Source organism: Toxorhynchites rutilus, chromosome 2 (genome assembly GCF_029784135.1).
Source record: "Toxorhynchites rutilus septentrionalis strain SRP chromosome 2, ASM2978413v1, whole genome shotgun sequence".
In the NCBI taxonomy this organism is placed as follows: domain Eukaryota; kingdom Metazoa; phylum Arthropoda; class Insecta; order Diptera; family Culicidae; genus Toxorhynchites; species Toxorhynchites rutilus.
The window spans coordinates 220,674,486-220,693,842 of NC_073745.1; the positions used below are offsets into that span (position 1 = coordinate 220,674,486).

Genomic DNA, 19,357 nt, shown 5'->3' on the forward strand with positions numbered 1-19,357 from the left:
ATCGATCGATTCTCCTCTGGTATCACTCTTTATTAGGGCTTGGAAATATATTTTTATCAGAGTAACGCGTTTATTTCGTTTTTGACACTGCTGTAATTCATTCAACGTCAAACAAATTAACATATGTGTTCATTCAGATTCATTCTGTTCTATCTGAGCTTTCTTAAAAGTTTGAATCATGAGACTTCATTCACATTTATTCATTGCCATTGAATTGTCAGGAATATTGTGACTGTTCATTTTCAATACCCCGATAAAAGTGTGATTTTCTCATTGAGACAGTGCCTTGCTCATTTAGTTATTTCTGAAATTACTCCGAATTGGCATCGCAAATCGGTGGTTCATGCGGAAATGTCAACAAAAGAGCACGATATACACGCACATTCACAAAAATTGCTAAGGATTACCTTGGCTTGAACGGAGAGGAAACATTTTGCAAAATCGAGCTGACTAGCGAACTTCGTCAATTTCATCCGCCATTCTAATAGCACAGTTTGACCTAGCTGCGAAAAAAAATTGAATTATTCCCATATTCCGAACAGACTCAAATTCCGAACACTTCATTTTAAATACTAAATTTACTGATCATCAATGTTATAAATAATTGAGCGACAAAGCGACATAGATGCTCGGTAAATTTAGTTTTTAAAATTATGTGTTCGGAATTGGAGTCTTTTGAAGCATTTGCAACAATTGGAATTCATATTCATATTCGCATTCACTATGTAAAATGAAACCATTTTAATTGAGAAGGAAAACTTGCTTGCTTGAACACTTTAACCCATTAACGACCAAGCTGTAAAAAATATTTTTTTGGCGAAAGCCATTGGTGTACTTTTGATTATTGACGCCAAAGAAACCCCAATGTTCAAGAATAATTTTTTTCCCATCTTCCATTTTCTGGGAAATGACTGTTCGAATAATCGACATAACATACTGCAAACTGAAAGTCACTTCAATTAGCAAATATACGGTATTCATAAATGCATCAATTTTACATTCCGGGACGAGCGAGCACAGGAGGATGGAGGTCTCTAAGTATAAACTTAAATTGATCCGCCTAAGGTGAGATGTGACATTTCTTCTTTCATGTAATTTCAATTTATTACTGGCAGGTTTTTTCTTTCGAACGAAAGCATTTGCTGTTATTTTTATTGTTGGCCTTGGAGAAATGTTTGTGCTTAAGAATCATTTCTTCCTAATTATCCTTTTCCCGAAAAATCGAACATTTTCCAAAATCTGCAAAGTACCAAAATTATGCGAAAAAAAAGGCATTGAGGATTGGGTGGTTATTATTCGGTCCGGCGGGAGGATATTCACACCGGCAATCTCAATAGAATTTTCGTTACACGTACTGATCATTTTATCCAGTTCCTGCACACACGAACACGAGGGCCGTAATCATTTAAAGTTATTACAGACAAAAAATCGTACAGATTTTCAATAATATTTGCTAAATTAATCGATATTTGCAAACATTCACAATTGAAAATGCAAAAAGAAATGAAAACCTTCCGTCTTAGAAAGTAAACAAACCAAAATGCGCTGCGGAGGTTAGATGTGTTGTTATTGATTCAGCAGAGAAAAATATTGGTTATGGCCAACGTTCGATTTTTCGAACATTCGATTTTCCTAGCTGTTATTTTCTTTTAAGAGGCTCGATCGAATGATTTCGGCCCTATATCGCAATGTATGTTCTTTTATCAAAGTAATACTCTAGAAAAGTTCACATATTTTTGTATTTTATTGGGTTTTTTAATTGAAATTGAAAACACCTTCCTGTTTGCTTTAAATCTTTAAAACTTGCTTTACATCGAATTTATTGCCCAATAAAGTTATACAAAATTGAATGAACTAGATAGTAAGTGGTAGCTAATAAATTAAGCTATCCTTTGGTGCAAAAACATTACCATATGGTTGTCTTCCAAAGACATGAAAAATGATTAAGTTGCTGTTCGATTTTTTGAACGCTTGGCCTAAAATGGGTTGAAAAAGCCTCTTCCTCGGCTTACACTGTCGATTCCTTCACACTCCTCCTGTGGCAAAGAATACTAATGAAAAGTGGAAAAGGGAAACAAAAACCGAATATCATACATGTTCCCGCGTGAGGATTTTAGCTGCTTCGATATTAACCATTTTGAGTGGTTTAATATCAAAATTCAATTCGCTGATGGTTATATTTCGTTTTGTGAGTTTACAGAGAAGCGATATTAGGTATGTACGGAAAAGTAAATTCATTTTTGAGTGGAAAATTTTAAATTATTGAAATAATGGTACTGGTGGGGTAAAACGGACAATTGCCAGTGTATTCCTAAGGAATGGCCAGCGTCTATAAATGGACATCAAATCGCCAAATGTGGACTGTTTAGAAGCTGACTGGAAACAAAAGCAAAAAAGTTGAGGATCTGTCCGTTTATACAGCTGAAAAGCACGATTTCACTTCTAGGTCACTTCTAGGTGGATTAATTCGATTTTCTCATCATTTAACGGACATTCGTGATGAGTTCAGACCTTGGTTGAATAAAATTATTCCTCTCGTAATCCTGTACGCTTCCTATATTACAAACCTGTCCGTATTACCCCCACTATATGTCCATATTACCCGCATCGAAAAAAATGTTGTACTTTTCGGTCTTTTTTAATTTCAATAAAAAACAATGAAAAACACTTTTTTGTAAAATATTTGTAGAAAAACAGTATATTGAATTGCAAGAAGCTGCATCAAAGTTTTGGGAAACATTGGTATCCAAAGATATAATTGAAGTTCTTCTTAACATGTCCGTTTACCCCCACCTTCCCGTACTTCCTTATCTTCTTCGATGAATTTTATCGTTTTGTCAGTGTCCGAGAACGATGTTGATATTAATATGAATAAATGACAAAACTAGGGATATTTCCTTTTGTTCACATTCCGTTAACGCAGAGCAGAACGAAAAAGAGAATGAACGAAACTTAATGAATCAACTGTGAGTGGCTTGCTGGGTTTGTGAGGTTTGGAGTTGGTTCATTTTCAAGTATTCCGAATGCAAAGATATAATGATCGAATGTGGTCTGAAATCCAGCTGAAATGATTGATGTGAAAGAGATATTTCTAAGCACTGGTCTTCATATACGTGGCAAAAATCATTCCTTGGCACATATTCCCATCTTGCATATATCGAACATACCCTGACAACAGACCTTCATTGCTGGGTAATGCAGACTCTTCCAGCTGGAGAGAATATCTGTTGGTCTATAATAAATTGAATAACATTTTTCCCTCTTCGCGACCCATCTCAAGATTCCTGAAATAATTTAAAAAAAAAATCAAATTGTAATCTAAGGGTAACAAGCTTCAGTAAAATATTAGGAGCATGTTTGGACATGAACTTGATGATGGCTTCCTTCGTGTTCAATCGCGTATATGTTTAAAATACAGAGAAATGTTGAACATGCCTGAAGGACTCGTACGCTCAAACACATTGTCTTGCACGAACCTGTTCACGTTTTTTACTTGTCGAATTTTTCATCTTCTATTTTTTTTACTTTTTTATTTTCATCTTGTGCACAAAGAGAACATTCGTGAAGTTATGACCGAGATACCGCCCCATATGTGCCGAAAAGTCATCGAAAATTACCTGTTCCGGATCAAGGTGTGCGAGGAAGCCCTAGGTGGACATTTGAATGATGTTGTATTTCACACATAATGGCATAAACCAAACTTTAATTTGAAATAAAAGTTTCATCGAAATTCGAATTCTAAGTGTGTTTTATTTCAATTTACATTCAGAATTTAAAGTTGGAAAACCCTGTACCTTGATTCATAAAAATGTTGAATCATATTAAAGGTCACCTCACTTCTCCATTCCTGCTGAAGATGTTTTTGGGACACTTTTTGTTAGTTCCACATTCGCCAGCGTGTGTTGAGTGAAAATTCTCGCTTCACAATGCCAACAAAACCAAGTTCTGAAATCGGCCACAATGATGGACTCTATTTTGAAAGCAAAGAACTATGTACTGGCTCAAGGAGGGGCGTCAAGGATGAAATTGACGGAAAATTTAAGGAAAGCAAAGTTCAACAAAACCATGTACAGACATCATACAATTTATTATGAGAAAACTTTTTTTTTATGATTTATTTTGTTGTATTGATACGACATAAGCAAACCATGAATAAGAAGAATAAATTCCAAATTAAAATAAACCTTCCTTTCCATTTTTTCCGTTAGTTTTTCGATACAGACTGTTTTGTAAATAATAAAGATATACAGTTTTTTTCAGAAAATTTTACAAGATAAAATGTAGCAATCCTGGCCATTCATAAAACAGAGTGGTTCACGTGACACAACTTATGGATCATCTTAAATATATCAAATAAGAACTTGTGTTATTTTATAGGGGTCGATATTCAAACCCCGTCGACCCCCAAAATCAATTTTCGTTTCTGTCGACCCCAGGGGGTCGATATCGACCACTTTGAGAAACCCTGATTTAGAGGGTCGGTTGAGTACCACACTTCCCTAGAATGAACGACAAACCGAAAAAAATATAATATGAAAAATCACCTAACAGGAATCATATTTTTCTTCTTTGAGCGATAAGTAGAAGTTATAACGCTATCGAGATGAACGGTGAAAAAAATGACGGAGAAAGAACCGCAGAAAGGCCAAATGGCGAGATTGGTTCAGAAATGATCAATCAGTGCGCCGGCACTACCAACATATTTCGCCAAGCCCATGGCATAGGTTCGTGTAATGTTGTTGTTGTTGGGGGGTTACCGGCGACGATCCCTTGGCGGCAACGGCTTGTATATGCCATGAATAATATCAAGCATATTCGACGCACACTAGCGGCGTTCGATAAGTCCTTGTATGATAAGAATGAAAAAAAAAATGGAGCCAAGCTAAGAAACAACAACTAAATCGCATCCTTCTCACCCAGTGAGTGGCACCGATTGAATGGATACGTGGAGATGATAGGCACTAAACTCGACCCGGCTAGCATGTATGTGAATGTGGACTGGAGTGTTCGATCACACGCGACGACGAACCAAATCTCGTTTTCTCGGGGCTCCAGAGAATGATATGAATGCCAATTCGGCAGAACGACGGCGGCACATTCGGATGCACGGTTGCTGGTTGGCATAAATACCGGAAGGAATTGATTTTCACTTCAAATAATATAGAAATAACTTGAGAGAGGAAAAATGGAAAAATACCTAAGCTCGGCTTCCAATCGAGGAAAAGGATAACGAAGCTGTAGAAGAATGTCGATGTCGAATGTCGGGAGACAGGGCGAGATCTGTGCGAATTTAGATTAGATTCGATTTTTATTAGAGCGGAAACGGGAAAGTGGATTTTTTCCACCGCTGGGATTCTCCAGTTGTGCTTTTTTTTGTTGATGTAAAGCCAGGTTCCTGTTCTTTCCTCTTATAAGCCCTGTACTGATTTGACAGAGTTGCTTTCGTTTAAGTGGAGAGTCCGAGCAGATTTTAATATTTGTGGTGCTGTGTTTTTAAAGCAACCATTGTTGACGTTTAATTAAACTCAATTGGAAAGTTTTATCACAATCTGATGGAACTATGTTTTATGTCCTATTACGAAATCGTTTCGGATGGAAGAGTGTCGGTGTTCCACTTTCCGACCATGGATTTTCTATTGAAAACGACTCGATTAGGATTGACGGTCATGATATTTTCACATTCCCATTCCCGATTTCGGACAGGTTTGACCTTTCTCGGAAGTAAATTCAATTTCACTTATTTTCAGGCGAGTGCAGGCCGTTGTATTTTTCTGGGAAAACGATGTTTGTCAGAATGAACGTTGAACGATTATTGGACGATAAGAACATGATGGAGGTGCTCCCATCCCGCTACAAATGTTCGATTTTCAATCGGAATTGATCTTCTTTAGCATTCAATACTTTTTCGCCTAGCCCAAGGTTTGTAACAGGAACATAATCGTTGATTGATTTGATAGATTGGCATAGGGTACGCCGAAAATAAAAATGTCAACATGTCTTTCCCGTGTTAGACCATTATTTCTATTCCACATGATGCTGGAAACGTCATACAGGAAGGGAGACAAGTTGTTGTCGTCAATCTGAAGTTCGTGAAAATTTAATCCTCGATTTCGGGAATGGTAGCAAAACGCCACGACTGGAAATAGTTCAGTTCGCATTTCTTTCCTCATATTTCAAATAGATCTATTCATTTTGGTGATGGCGAAAATAGACAACGGTGTCGCTTCCTGTTTGCCAGACTCTGATTTGATTTCGTTGTGGCGTGAGGCTCAATATGTATGTATTTTATAAAGAGACGATGTATAGGAAGGCAGAGAGTGATCCTGCAGATCGTATCGATCTCAACATCCCCGCTGAGGATCGTTCGGATTGAAGGGAGAACCAACACCAAATTGCTCCTCCAGTATTCAATATGTTTGCTGTACGGGCAACACAAAACAAGAAAAAATAAATAAATGCACAGTGATAACAGCAAAAATGCAAAACTCAAGTACCTATTGTAGCTTTAGTACACACAAAACCTGTTAATACACATCGTCACCAGGATGGATTTTTACGAAACATGGGCACTTGAGAACAAATATGGAGGGCTTTCCCAAGAGCTACTTGAAACACATTTTTCCGCAACAGTTTTGAACATTATTATTGTTCAAGCATAAACGTTCGAAAGTTTTGCATCATTGCAAAGAAGAAATCTTTTCTGGCTTGTTTAAAGTTAAGGAGAAGTTGCTCAGCAGATACTGCATCGAACTGTGATTTCTTTTCTTCGTTACTTCAATACATGGCATAAATAACTCTTTGATTTATTGTGCTTCTGTCATGATTAAAGCTTATTTCTTTAAAAAACACCTAAGGATCTGAGTTTGAATCAAACATTTTTATAAACTGTCAAGTTTTACATTTTCTCGCTGTTCCCACACTGTATCATGCTGCCGTTTAATAACCAATAATTAATAGGTTCGTCATGACGTTATTCAACCATGGTATCATGGTATCATGGAAAATACGCTTCTGAAACAAAATTTTAGAAAAATGGACACAAAATAAACACACTAACTCTCGAAGGCAGGGTTGCCATCTATAATTTTAAAAAATCAGGAAGAATGAAAATAAAAATCAGGATGAATCAGGATAGCTCATATTGGGTTGTCCGAAAAGTTAATGTTGATTTATGGAAAAACAAAAACGTAATTTGCAATCAAAGCATTATAATTTAATTTTATATCCATAGTTCTGTTCCACAATCTTTCGTCATCTGAGAAACAGGTTGCTTGGTAGTAGCTCATAATACAGAATACATTCCATATCCTACCAGAAACAGAGATGATCTTTCTTCGGGCGAAGACCGAAGCGCACCTTTGCCCCCCGCAGTGCTTCGTTGCGCTGTTGTGGGGTTTGAAGAGAAGCTAGAATCGCAATCTCTTCCTGCCAGTTTTGCAACTTGGTTCAATTCGTGCTGGAGGTTGTTGGCTCCCGCAAAATCACACGCAAGATGACTTAATCATTGAGAGTCATAACATAGAAAGCTTTGTCCAATGATCTGCGGTGGTCCGCCAGATCCTCAAGCTGCTCACTCGTAAATACTTGACTGAACCGCCCTAGGTGCTCGCTGGCACATCTCAGCAGAAGTAGAAATACCAATATAAGAAGATTCGAATCATTAGTCACTAACTGATATGAGCCTCTTCCTCAGAGCTGATTCAGAATATCGAACTGGTTCAGAAATATCTACCACAATCCGACGCTCTCTCCGAGACTCTCTTCCGAAGCCTCTGTCGGACCATTTCGAGCATTTCTGGAGCGCATTTCTTCAAATCAGTATTCTTCTTGTGGGTCCCGTTAAAAATTTGGTCTAAAACGTTTTATAGTTTTTTTTCAGAGCAAAATTCTGATGCGAACTTTTGCCCCGCAGCCACTGCGCACCTTTGCCCCACAAGCAATTTTTGAATTAATCGAATTTTTAAAAAAGCTCTTGAACTTTTTCACAAAAAAGAAAACACACTATCATCTACTATAGAATGAAGGTTTTATTGACAGTGTAGTTTCGACTTTCCAGTTATTTTAGGTAAGTTAATCATCATCTCCAAAACTGAAAAAATTAGATCAAAATATCGCAAAACTCTTTTTAGCTCATCAATTTTTTGCCACTTCCATGAAATATATCTTTTTTTATATGTGTGAGCTGCTGGTGTGATAATGTATCAAACGAATACGCTGTTGACGAAATTTTATGCTTGTTTGCTTCAAGAAGGTCAATGCGCACCTGTGCACCGCACTACTCCAATGTAAAGAGTACAAAAATCAAATCAGGAAATCAGGTTCATTTCAGAAAAGTCAGGGTAAATTGAGTGTTCGTCAGGATATCAGGGAGGGTGCCGAAAAGTCCGGGAAATCCTGAAAAATCAGGAAGGTTGGCATCTCTGCTCAAATGGGTTATTTAAATTTCAATATTTGTTGATTTTGTCTCTTGCAATAGTGATTCAAACGCGTGTATCAAATTATCATGGTATTCTACACTTTGTCACTGTTGTCAAAGTACGTTCTTTAAATTTTTGGGGAAAGATAAAAATCACATGGTGCCAAATCAGAAGAATACGGGGGATGATTCAGGACATATAATCCCAACTTTCTAGATTGTGATTAATGTATATTGCATTAGAATTAAGATTAGTCGAATTTTAGAGTGTTTTCGAACATCTATAAAATGAGTATATTGTACAGACATTTCAGATAACTTCATTTATTCGTGTATTCAGCATTCAGCGGGATAAACATACTGCTGTCAAAGTAGTTAGTTGGAATAAAGTTTTTCTTTCCGACTTGGACTCCCAAACAAGTCACACGCTTTTTTATTATAATCCGAAGAATTAAGTTGAGTATTATATAGTAGTTTTCCCTCGGTGATCCGGAACACATTAGTGATATGGGTCATCAACAGCTTCACTATTTTGAGATAGTATTCTTCTGTAACTGTTTAGTCAGATGGAGCAAACCCGTAACATGATTGACACACTGCCAAAAAGACACCGGTAATTGATCGTTTTAAAAGTCTGTTACTGTGTTCAGTTGATGTCAACTTGCGATTTTTAAAATAAATGAAAACTGCAAATGGAATGTTGTGTGCCAAATTGCTGAAAAACTCGGAAAGCTGCATTGAAATAACTGTCCAGATTTGGGGGAAGATTTTCCTGCAGTTCGTCCCTCTACTCATGATAACGTGAAAAAAATGAAATAAAAAAATCTGAATATGGGATTATGAGTTATACACGTAAACCATTCGACAAATTATGCAACGACACATTCCAATGTACCAGAAATTGAAAATGTAAAAAAAATTATTGATAGTTATTCCGTTACTTCAATATAAAGAAAAAGCTGCGAAAAGTAATCGCATTTTGGTGGAAGTTTATGGTGACCATGCCCTAACTGAGCGAACGTGTCAGACGAGGTTTGTATGGTTTAAAAGTGGCAATTTTGACTTGGAAGACGAAGACCGGACCGGACCACCAAAAAAGTTTGAAGATGAAGAATTGGAGGCGCTAGTTGGTCACAAACGCAACAAGAACTTACAGGTACTCTTGGAGTAGATCAGCAAATCATATCCGAACGTTTAAAAGCAATGGGAATGATCCGAAAGATAGGACATTGGGTGCCGTATGAATTGAAGCTACGAGACGTCGAACGCCGTTTTTTCACGTGCGAACAACTTCTCCAGCGGCATTAAAGAAAGAAAGGGGTTTTTGCATCGAATCGTTACTGGCGATGAAAAGTGGGTCCATTACGACAATCCTAAACGTCGTGCAACGTTTGGATACTCCGGTCATGTATACACGGTCAGAAGGTTATGCTATCTATTTGGTGAGACCAGCTGGGGGTGGTGTACTATGAGCTGCTAACCGAATAAAACCATTACGGGGTCCTCTACTGACGACAATTGATGCGTTTGAGCCGTGCACTGAAGGAAAAATGGCCACTATTCGAGCAAAGACACGATAAAGTTATTTTGTAGCTCGACAATGCTCGGCCGCATGTCGCGAAACCGGTCAAAACATACTTGGAAACGCTGAAATGGGAAGTCCTATCCCATCCGTCGAATTCTCGATTACTACCTTTTTCGATCGATGCAACATGGCCTGGTTGAAAAATTGGATTGATTCGTGGTTAGCCGATAAACCGGCCGATTATTTCCGCAAAGGGATCCGTGAATTGCCAGGAAGATCGGAGAAAGTTGTGACTAGCGATGGGCAATATTTTGAATATTAAATATATAACCATTTTTGCAGAATAAAGCATTAATTTTTGAAAAAAAAACAACTTACCGCTACTTCTTTTATAAATTGTAAATTTAACGGTAGCCGTTCTAAGGCGTAAGAGTATTCCATCTTTCATTGTTCAGCAGACCGGACAGCGGAGACAGTTGATATGATCATTGGTGTGTTATTAATAGCACAACAGTCCGAGGTTTTTTTTTCTCGTTGCAAACAGAGCTTTCGCAACAGCTGAGTTTGCATGATGAATGTTGCGTGGTTGCAATTGTTGTAGTTATTCTATAACAACACAATAATGGTCAATTGGAGGCCCTGTGCTTTGAACTCACGATCGATCGCTCAGTAAGCGAACTCGCAACCTATGTGGCTCCGAAAAACCCCTTTCCTGTTCACTTTGGTTAGTTTTAGTAACCAATCGACTCTAAGTTCTTTTCGTGAGATCAGAAATTTAAAAAATATATATTATAGGGGACCTACACGGGCACTGTAATAGCAAACTATTCGAAAAGGGCCAATTGGGCACTAAGGGACTTCGCACCACGATAATATATCAACTCACAAGATACCACCAATTTTACGTGATATGGCTTTGACTATTGATAGTTTTTTCTCTACATTTCAAACAACCATTCCGAGTTGTCATTTTAGTCGATTGAAGACGTAAGACGATAAACTAGCGGCGAGTACTGAAATCGATTTCGACAAATACTTTTAAGAAATGTTTTGATGGTTGAATTATTCTCTGTCATATATGTATTTTCTCAGAAAGCCCACACAAAAATTTGAAAAAAATACTGAATATGTTGTGTTTTATTGATAATTTTTAGCTACTTTTTGATAGGATGTGATCCGTTTGGGAAAAATAAAGCCATAATTTTTTTTTCCATAAATAGCTGTGGTGTATCGAATCGTAGTTTAAAAAGTATTTATCAAACAATTTCAGATTTAGGCAGGAAAATTGAATTCGATTGCGATCACTCAAGAGGCCATTTGCCATATTTGGTTGATGTTAAGGGCATGAGAAAAGCCGCAGCACGACCAGTGCCAAAAGAGCTCACTTTTTTCAAAAATTTATTCAATAAAGGGCTGAAGAAGAAGATTCAGATTCCATGTTCATCCAACGCATAATTACTGACGACAAGACATGGGTGTGAGTTTTTCTTATTTCCCGGTATATATTTGACTGAATGTATATCTCTAAAACTCCTCAACTACTCATATTGAGACGTTTAGGCATTTCTTCAAGACAATCGAAAGTTTTGAGTAAATTAGGGGAGCACTTCATCACAAATTGTACCAGAAATATCTAAATTAAAGGTATCTTTAATTTTGCTATTTAATACAATTCAACAAAACTCTAAGTTCGATAATAATCGTAGAAAACTGTACTCTAAAAAGCTTCTCAACATTCTAACAAATTCGAATTTCAAAAACTGAATCGCATTGTGCCTAAAACCCGCATTGCGTTTAAATTACATAAACTTTTTTAACGTATTAGGCCAAAACGTTTGAGCGAAATTTATTAAGGCGTGTTGCTTTCATAATGCTCCTCGAAATCGCTTTTGTAACCGATCCTGCTTAAGACAACAACAAACAGCAGCATTCTTCTTTCTTTCAGCATAAATCATTCCCCAACGACCATCCATCTGTCGGTCTCAGCCGGATGAAAGTCTGAGGGACCACCCCAAATGGGGGAGCTTAAAAACCATACCGCTCTAACCCATCTGCAGTTGCGAACGCGTGAAGTTTTTATTGCCCGCTGGATCCTTTTGTGGCGTTTGACATAAAGAAATACTATCTATTCATTCGATCAGACTAAACACAAAGCACGGACACGAAACAGAACGGCACGACTCTCGAGGTCCTTGGTCCTTCCCGCCTCCGACGTCGTCATTCGGCAGCACAGATGCGGCAAATAGCGTCGCCCTGGTCAAGCAAGACAGATAAAAACGAAAACTAGCCAACACAGACCGACCCAGCCCTCCGAAACTCCGTCTGAACGTGGGACCGGCTGTTATCTATGGCTACAGCATTCCCTGTCCAGCACTCAGAGGGCAGCATTTATTCACGGTCCTAAGTCCGTCGTGGTAGCCAACTGGCAGCGATAAAGTGGATCCCGCCCTGGTCCTCGCTTTCTCGCCATTTCTCGGCTCGGTTAACGGTTACGTGATTTATTTTTAACGAGATTTCGCATTTCTAAGAATGCGGTGAGACTTTTTCCTCTCCCCCAAACATATATTACACAGCAGATAGCCAATATATGCTCATGGAATTACTGTCGGTGTGGATGTTGCTTCTCGGCTTTATATTTTTTTTGGGTTCATAGCCACCAACGTCTGTTCACTAACGGATGGGCATCTGGAGTGGAAGTTTATTCTAGTTGTAGTTGTTTTTTTGTGTGTTGGCCTTTTAGTTTTTCGAGGGAACCGTGGCCACCGACACGGAGAGCACAGAGCGTTTAACTAATTTTCAATGTGATGTGCAATAATTTTCAACCGTTTACTAGAACTGAAGAATGATAGTATGATGGAATTTCCATGACGCTTCTGATGATCTATTTTTGGAGAGTGCTCTCAACGAAAAACCAGCTTTTGAAACTATAAATTTTCAATAATTTCATGCCGTTTACGAAAAAAATGCTTTTTTTTGGTAGTATGGTTCACGTTCCTGCTGTGAGAAAGCTGTTGAAATTGGAATATATAAAAGGACTCAAAAATGAGCGAAGTACTGGATTATTTCTAATAAAAAAACTGAACAAGCTCCCCTTCATTTGCATTGGAGAATCATACACAAAATATGCAGATCATAAATTCATTTTCACTGCAGATTTGCTTTGTGTCGGTAGTTTAGAATACTCTGAGGAACTGTTTTTTTCAGTTGAGAGTGCACTTGGATTGCATGAAAAAAGTTCACCGAAATTGCAGGTAAGCGTTAAACGGAAATCACAATTCGTACTTTATTCGTTTCAGGCGAATTCTACAACTGAATGAGTGAGCAATTGGTCTGAATGTTGAACGTCGAACAAGATTTTTTTCTTCAACTTTTTGAGTTATGAAACAACTTTTTTAGATTCAAGGCATTTTTTTTTCATTTGGAACTTTTTTTTTTCATTTGTAATTTGCACTATAAATAACATAACAATGGAAGACTCGTATCAACAGTCCTTCTGTGAACAGTTCAACTGTGAACATTCGAATAATAGAAATATTCTTACGCCGAAAAACGGCGACATGTGTCGTGTATCGATAGAATAGGAATTTTCTCAAGCCTGAACGGCTACTGTGTAATAGATAAAAACAAATGTTTATCGACGGATATGAATACTCTTACGCCTTCAAATGGTAACAGTGTAATATTGGATTGGGAAAAAAAAGTCGTATATTGTCAATATATGGCAACACTTAAATATATCTTGTGTTGTACTTATCGCATCGGGTCATACTATACGGCTATTTAAAGACGACAATCTGTGCTACAAGTGTCATTTTGACAGTGTTGTGATTGTTCTTTTCAGTCTCAAGTTATAGCGCGTCAAATGTGGAGTCCACCAAGCAAGAAATTCGTCATATTTTACATTTCTACTACCTGCGAGGTAAAACTGCAACGAAGGCGGCCAAAAAAATTCGTGTAGTTTATGGACCCGATACTGTAACGATTCGCACAGCCGAAGGTGTCGAAGATACACGCCGTACTGGTAGGCCAATCGTCGTGGAAACCGATAAAATCGTTGAAATCCAATCCAAGTAGACCGGCATGTAAGCAATCGCTCGATTGGCCAGGAACTGGGTATAGACCATAAAACCGTTTGGAACCATTTGCAGAAGATTGGATTCCAAAAAACTATGGATGGGTTATGACAATGATATAACCGCAAAGTTGACGTAGGACTGCCGTTGGCTTAGCAATCAATTGTTTTTCTTCAATTAGCAATAATCGCACCTCGGATGTTCCTCATTGGATACGATATCGCCGCTGCGCAGAGTTATCTTTTGTGTGTATTGATTAAATTATTGATTAAACTAGTGAATGAATGACACTATTTACGAATCCAATTGCACACAAATCCCAATTTAAGTTATTATGGCAGCAAAAAGTTTTCAACATTTTGCCTAATCCTCAAACGGTGTGCGTAGAAGTTCAGTGAGCTGGCGACATGAAGGGATATTTTCCAATGGAGTCTTGAATAATTGAGCCAAAGCGTTGCATTTGTACCCGCTTTTGTAGACCGTGATAGCAAAACGAATTCCGGAGTGTAAAAATGCTTTGCCGACTTGAATGTATCTGCAATGCCGATTCTCCCAACTTCTTGGCTTCGGAATCTATTGGGAAAACACATTCCGGTTTGCAAAAATGAAAACGAGTACAAAAGTACCCGTAGTTTGCATTTATTTTGCAATGCCAATTTTCTCAGGCAACATGGTTTTGAGATCTGTGTTAAGGAAACATTCCGATTTGCAGAAACGCAAACGAGTACGAAAGCACCCTCTGCTTGCATTTAATTTGCTATGCCAATTTCCCCTGGCTCCATGGTTTTGAAGTCTGTGTTAGGGAAACATTCCAATTTCCTTTTAGACCGAATCAACGCCTGTGAAGCACTGCTGAAACGGAACGAACTCGACCCATTTTTGAAGAAGACGGTGACTGGTGATGAAAAGTGGATCACGTACAACAACCTAAAGCGAAAAAAGTCGTGGTCGAAGGGCGGTGAGCCGGCCCAAACCATCGCCAAGCCCGGATTGACGTCCAGGAAAGTTTTGCTGTGTGTTTGGTGGGATTGGAAGGGAATCATCCACTATGAGCTGCTCAACTATGGCCAGACACTCAACTCGGTTCTCTACTGTGAGATGCTTGACCGTTTGAAGCAGGTGATTGATCAGAAGCGGCCAGAAATGATCAATAGGAATGGTGTTGTTCCACCAGGACAACGCTCGGCCTCACACACCTTTGATGACCCGCCAGAAGCCACGGGAGCTCGGATGGGATGTCTTTTTAAACCCACCGTATAGTCCGGACCTGGCTCCAAGTGATTATCATCTCTTCCGGTCCATTCAAAACGCTCTTTGTGATACTAAGTTGGCCTCAAAAGAGGCTTGCGAAAACTGGCTGCCTGAGTTTTTTGCAAATAAGGAGGGGGAGGGGGGTGGGAGTTAGAAGGGGGGATATTGAAGTTGCCTTCTAAATGGCAACAAATTTGCGAACAAAACGGCGCATATTTGACTTAAATTGGATAATTTTAAGTATGTTAAATAAAGCGTCAAATTTCGATCAGAAATACGACATTTCTTTTTGCCCAACCCTATATACAACAACAGTTATCTTAAGATAAAAAATGTACACGAATGAATTCGGCTTTGTTACAGCGAAATTGCCAAATGTGCCTAATAAAAATAAAACTGATGGGATAAAAAATACTATTACTATCTATCTTTAAGGTTCCGAATCTAAGTAAAATAACTTTTAAAATAAAGCAAGTTCTTTTAGTAGCCATTGCAAATAAGGGAGATATGATATTTCCTAGATTCGAGGTTGGATATGCTGATAAAAACCGGTGCAACTTTTCGACTTTGAATTCTTATTACCAATATTTCATAACTATTGAAAGCAATCGGAAACTTCTTCCGATAATTTTACCTAACAACTTCAAAACTGAAAAAAAATAATCATAATCACGAAACAGACAATCTTCTCCGAGGAGGAAAGGACCCTCGCAACACCGTCGTTAAAAATAATCAGCCTCCGCAATCAAGTTTGTTTTTACGGTACCGAGAAACTTCTTCACAAACTGACATAAGCGAGCTGTATAAATGAGTCGACTTTGCTAAGATTTTGAACCGTGCCGTGTCGTCTACCTTCGGGACCCATCCAATCAGAACTTTTGTGAGGATCCTCGTTCGGCTTTGCCACCGCTTTTAATTTCACCCAAAGTTTACTTTCTCGCCCCAAAGGCACCACCCTCCCCCTCCCGGGAGGGGTGGGTTTCATCCCACGGATATTAATTCTTCTTAATCGCATTTTACGCAACAGCATACGTAACTTAGCGCAATCTTCCTCGGGGTATTGCGTAGGTTCAGCGAACGAAACCAGCAGTAAATGGAATCTCGAATAGAAAAAAAAAATGTCATTGACACTTCGCCATTCAAACTCGCGCCAAATCGTTTCCATCAGCTGTCTGAGAAACGACAAATAAACGGGAATCGCCCACATTGGTGGGTTTTGGTTTGTCAACCCAGCCGAGAGGATGGAGAGGATGAAAGCTAAACCTTCAGCCTCCAATCACGCACAGCAGCAGCACCGCAGCCTCTCGGAATGGTGTGATGTGCTGGGAGCAAATGTGACTACAGCCAGCGATGGTATAACCAAATAAGAGTCACCTTTTTTTTGTGTAGCCCGAAGGTCGAAAAGTTAATCATCCTTCTCTCCTTAACAAGATGCGAGCTGGTGGTTGGGTGGGAGGATGGTCGGTGGCATTCGGATGGCGTTAGCTAGCGGCGAAGCCGCCATGTCGATGTTGTTGATTCAACCGAGGCGATTGGCAGCTGCTATTGATTGGGATGAAAATTTAGCAAATATCAATTTCGACTGACGGAGAAAAACGTACCAAACTTGGGAATCGGGGCAACTTTTGTCGCCAAATAACAACCGACAGTATCATAGCGAAGAGATGTTACCGCCCCCTCGAAAATAGAGCGATGGTGATTTTGATGGATCTCAGCTATAATTGAAATAAGGTTTAACAATTGACTCATGGATACAAGATATGAAACAATATAGATAAAAAAAATGTTTTGAAGAGATAGAAATGAATACTGACCATTAGCCTTTATTTGATTTGAAAAGTTTTCAGGCTATTCCTACCCTCTTAGACTTTTGACTTCGTCTTTCATTTCTGTATTGGGGTGTAAGCTCAAAATTTTGAAAACGAAAATGCTACGTTTAGGATATGAGATTTTGTGCGTTAACCCTTTCACGTACAACATCGAGTCTCACTCGATATGAATTGATTGTGCCAAAACGTACAACGTATCGAGCATCTTTCGTGGTGCGCTTGCATGGCACAAGGCGCTAAGACGCTCAGCAGAGTAGTAAAATTACTCGATGCGTGACCCATCGAAGCGTTTGCATTTGGTCCGCTCTTTTGAAAATTAAATCGTACGGGAAGGGGTTAATACATATTTTCCGGCTGATCAAATTGGCATGACAATCACTTCATTCGAAAGATAAAAAGTCTTCGAGTGAAGTTTGTTACTTATTGACCTCAAAAATTTCTTCCAATAGTTCAAAGTGGATTATACCTTCAATATAACCGCAAAGTTGACGTAGGACTAGCGTTGGCTTAGCAATAGATATGTAACAAGCATATGACTCTTAGACATTTCATCTTTCAATTATCATACCACTTCGTTTAGCCGGAAAAGAAGGAGTCGATTCCTACTCGGAAATACCCAGTCCAAATAATACTCCCTATCCAACATCCGAAAGTTGGAATCATCCGTCGATAGCGGCATTCGTGAGCATTCGATAATAGAACAGCGGCAAGAAATGGGATTGGGAGAGAAGAATATAGTGCTTGGCGGGCTAGTGAGACCATTTTCATGTCACTTTGTAATCATAACTAAATGGATTTCTTCCTCGTCTTCTTCTTCTTGTTGTTGAATTATAAAAATTCTAAACGTTTGCAGTTCATTCGTCTCTAGCGCTTAGAAGGGTCCTTGAGAATTACTCAATCCAAACTTATTCTCGACCAGTCTTGACAAAGGCACTTCATTTTCGTGCGACGCTCCTCAGCAGACAGTATCCGTTTTAGCAAACATCATACGACGTTCTTGAAATAGAGTTCCGAACGGGTACCACTTTTTATACTGATTTGTGAATTCATTAGCCTATTTTCAAGCAAATTTTAAGCTATTAGAACAAGTTTTCGCAAATTTTGTAAACTTTTGTGTGTTTTACGTCAAAACGAAAACGAAGTTCCTCGAAAATCACTCTCATCTGAATGAAGTGTTTTTTACATCTAGAAGAAAACTCAATTAATTTACACCCAGGTTTTTTCGAGCGTAAAAAACCGCGTTAGCTCAAAAACGAAAGTAAAACATCTTTCTGATGTTTGGATATGTTCTGTAAAAAAAACCTCAGCTTTCGAGAAAAAATATAAAAAAATATAGCGTCCTCTATCTTAAACCGAGTAAACCATGAAAAAAACATACAATTATTAACCCTTTCCCGTACAACATCGTGTCTCTCGTGGGTAGGGTAGAGGGAGGCAAGATGACGAATCGGTAATTTAACCCATTGTAATGAAGGTAGCGCCACCTACTTTTTACTGAAGATGCATCATAACAAGGCCAAACTTTGAACTCGGTAACTCTGCCGAAAACGTTATCACAAAAAAAAGTCTAAAATAAAAATGAGAAAAATCGTGATTTTGTTATTTTTTCCGTTTTTTCAAATTTCATTATCCACTTTATGATAAAAGTTAAAATTTCAAAACAATTTTATACATGATAAAGGTACTCTATGAATTTTATCAGCTAGATTTTTTTTATTGAAAAAGTCGCTTGGGAACAAGTTGGCGAACTGCAACATTTTGTTATTTTTTGGGTTTTTATTGCAGATGGTTAGAACTTATAAGCGAAAAAGAGACCAATATTGGTCGGACACCAGTTTGGAGAATGTTATGAAAGCTATAGAAGAAGGTTTGCCTGCTCTGGGTGTTCCAAAACAGTTCGGTGTGCCAGAACCAACTTTGAGACGCTATCGACGAAAATATCCAGACATGGAGGTTAGATTTTCAATTCAGCATTTGCGTTTCCATGTTCTTAATGCAAGAAATATAAAATCTGTATCAATTTCATGTTACGTCGTCCAATAAAGGCCGCTTTAAAGCGACGTTCAGGTCCAGCTTCGAAGAATTGCCTATTCGTTTGCGGTTAAAAGTGGCATAGAGCACCCTTTCAAAGGAACATGCGCTGGACGGACATGGGTTGAAATGTTTATGAAGGCTCATAAGCTATCTTTGAGAAAGCCAGAAAACACCTCAGCGGCTCGATTAATGGCGTTCAATAAAGAAAATTGTGACTTATTTTTTCGAA

The 19,357-nt window shown here is 38.5% G+C and overlaps 1 protein-coding gene and 1 pseudogene across 3 annotated transcripts in view; both read right to left on the reverse strand.

The window, feature by feature from the left end:
• Window positions 1–19,357, reverse strand: part of LOC129769558 (protein still life, isoform SIF type 1) — a 371,458-nt gene that overhangs the window by 107,005 nt on the left and 245,096 nt on the right. The window lies entirely within an intron of this gene.
• Window positions 14,080–14,252, reverse strand: LOC129772210 (U4 spliceosomal RNA; annotated as a pseudogene).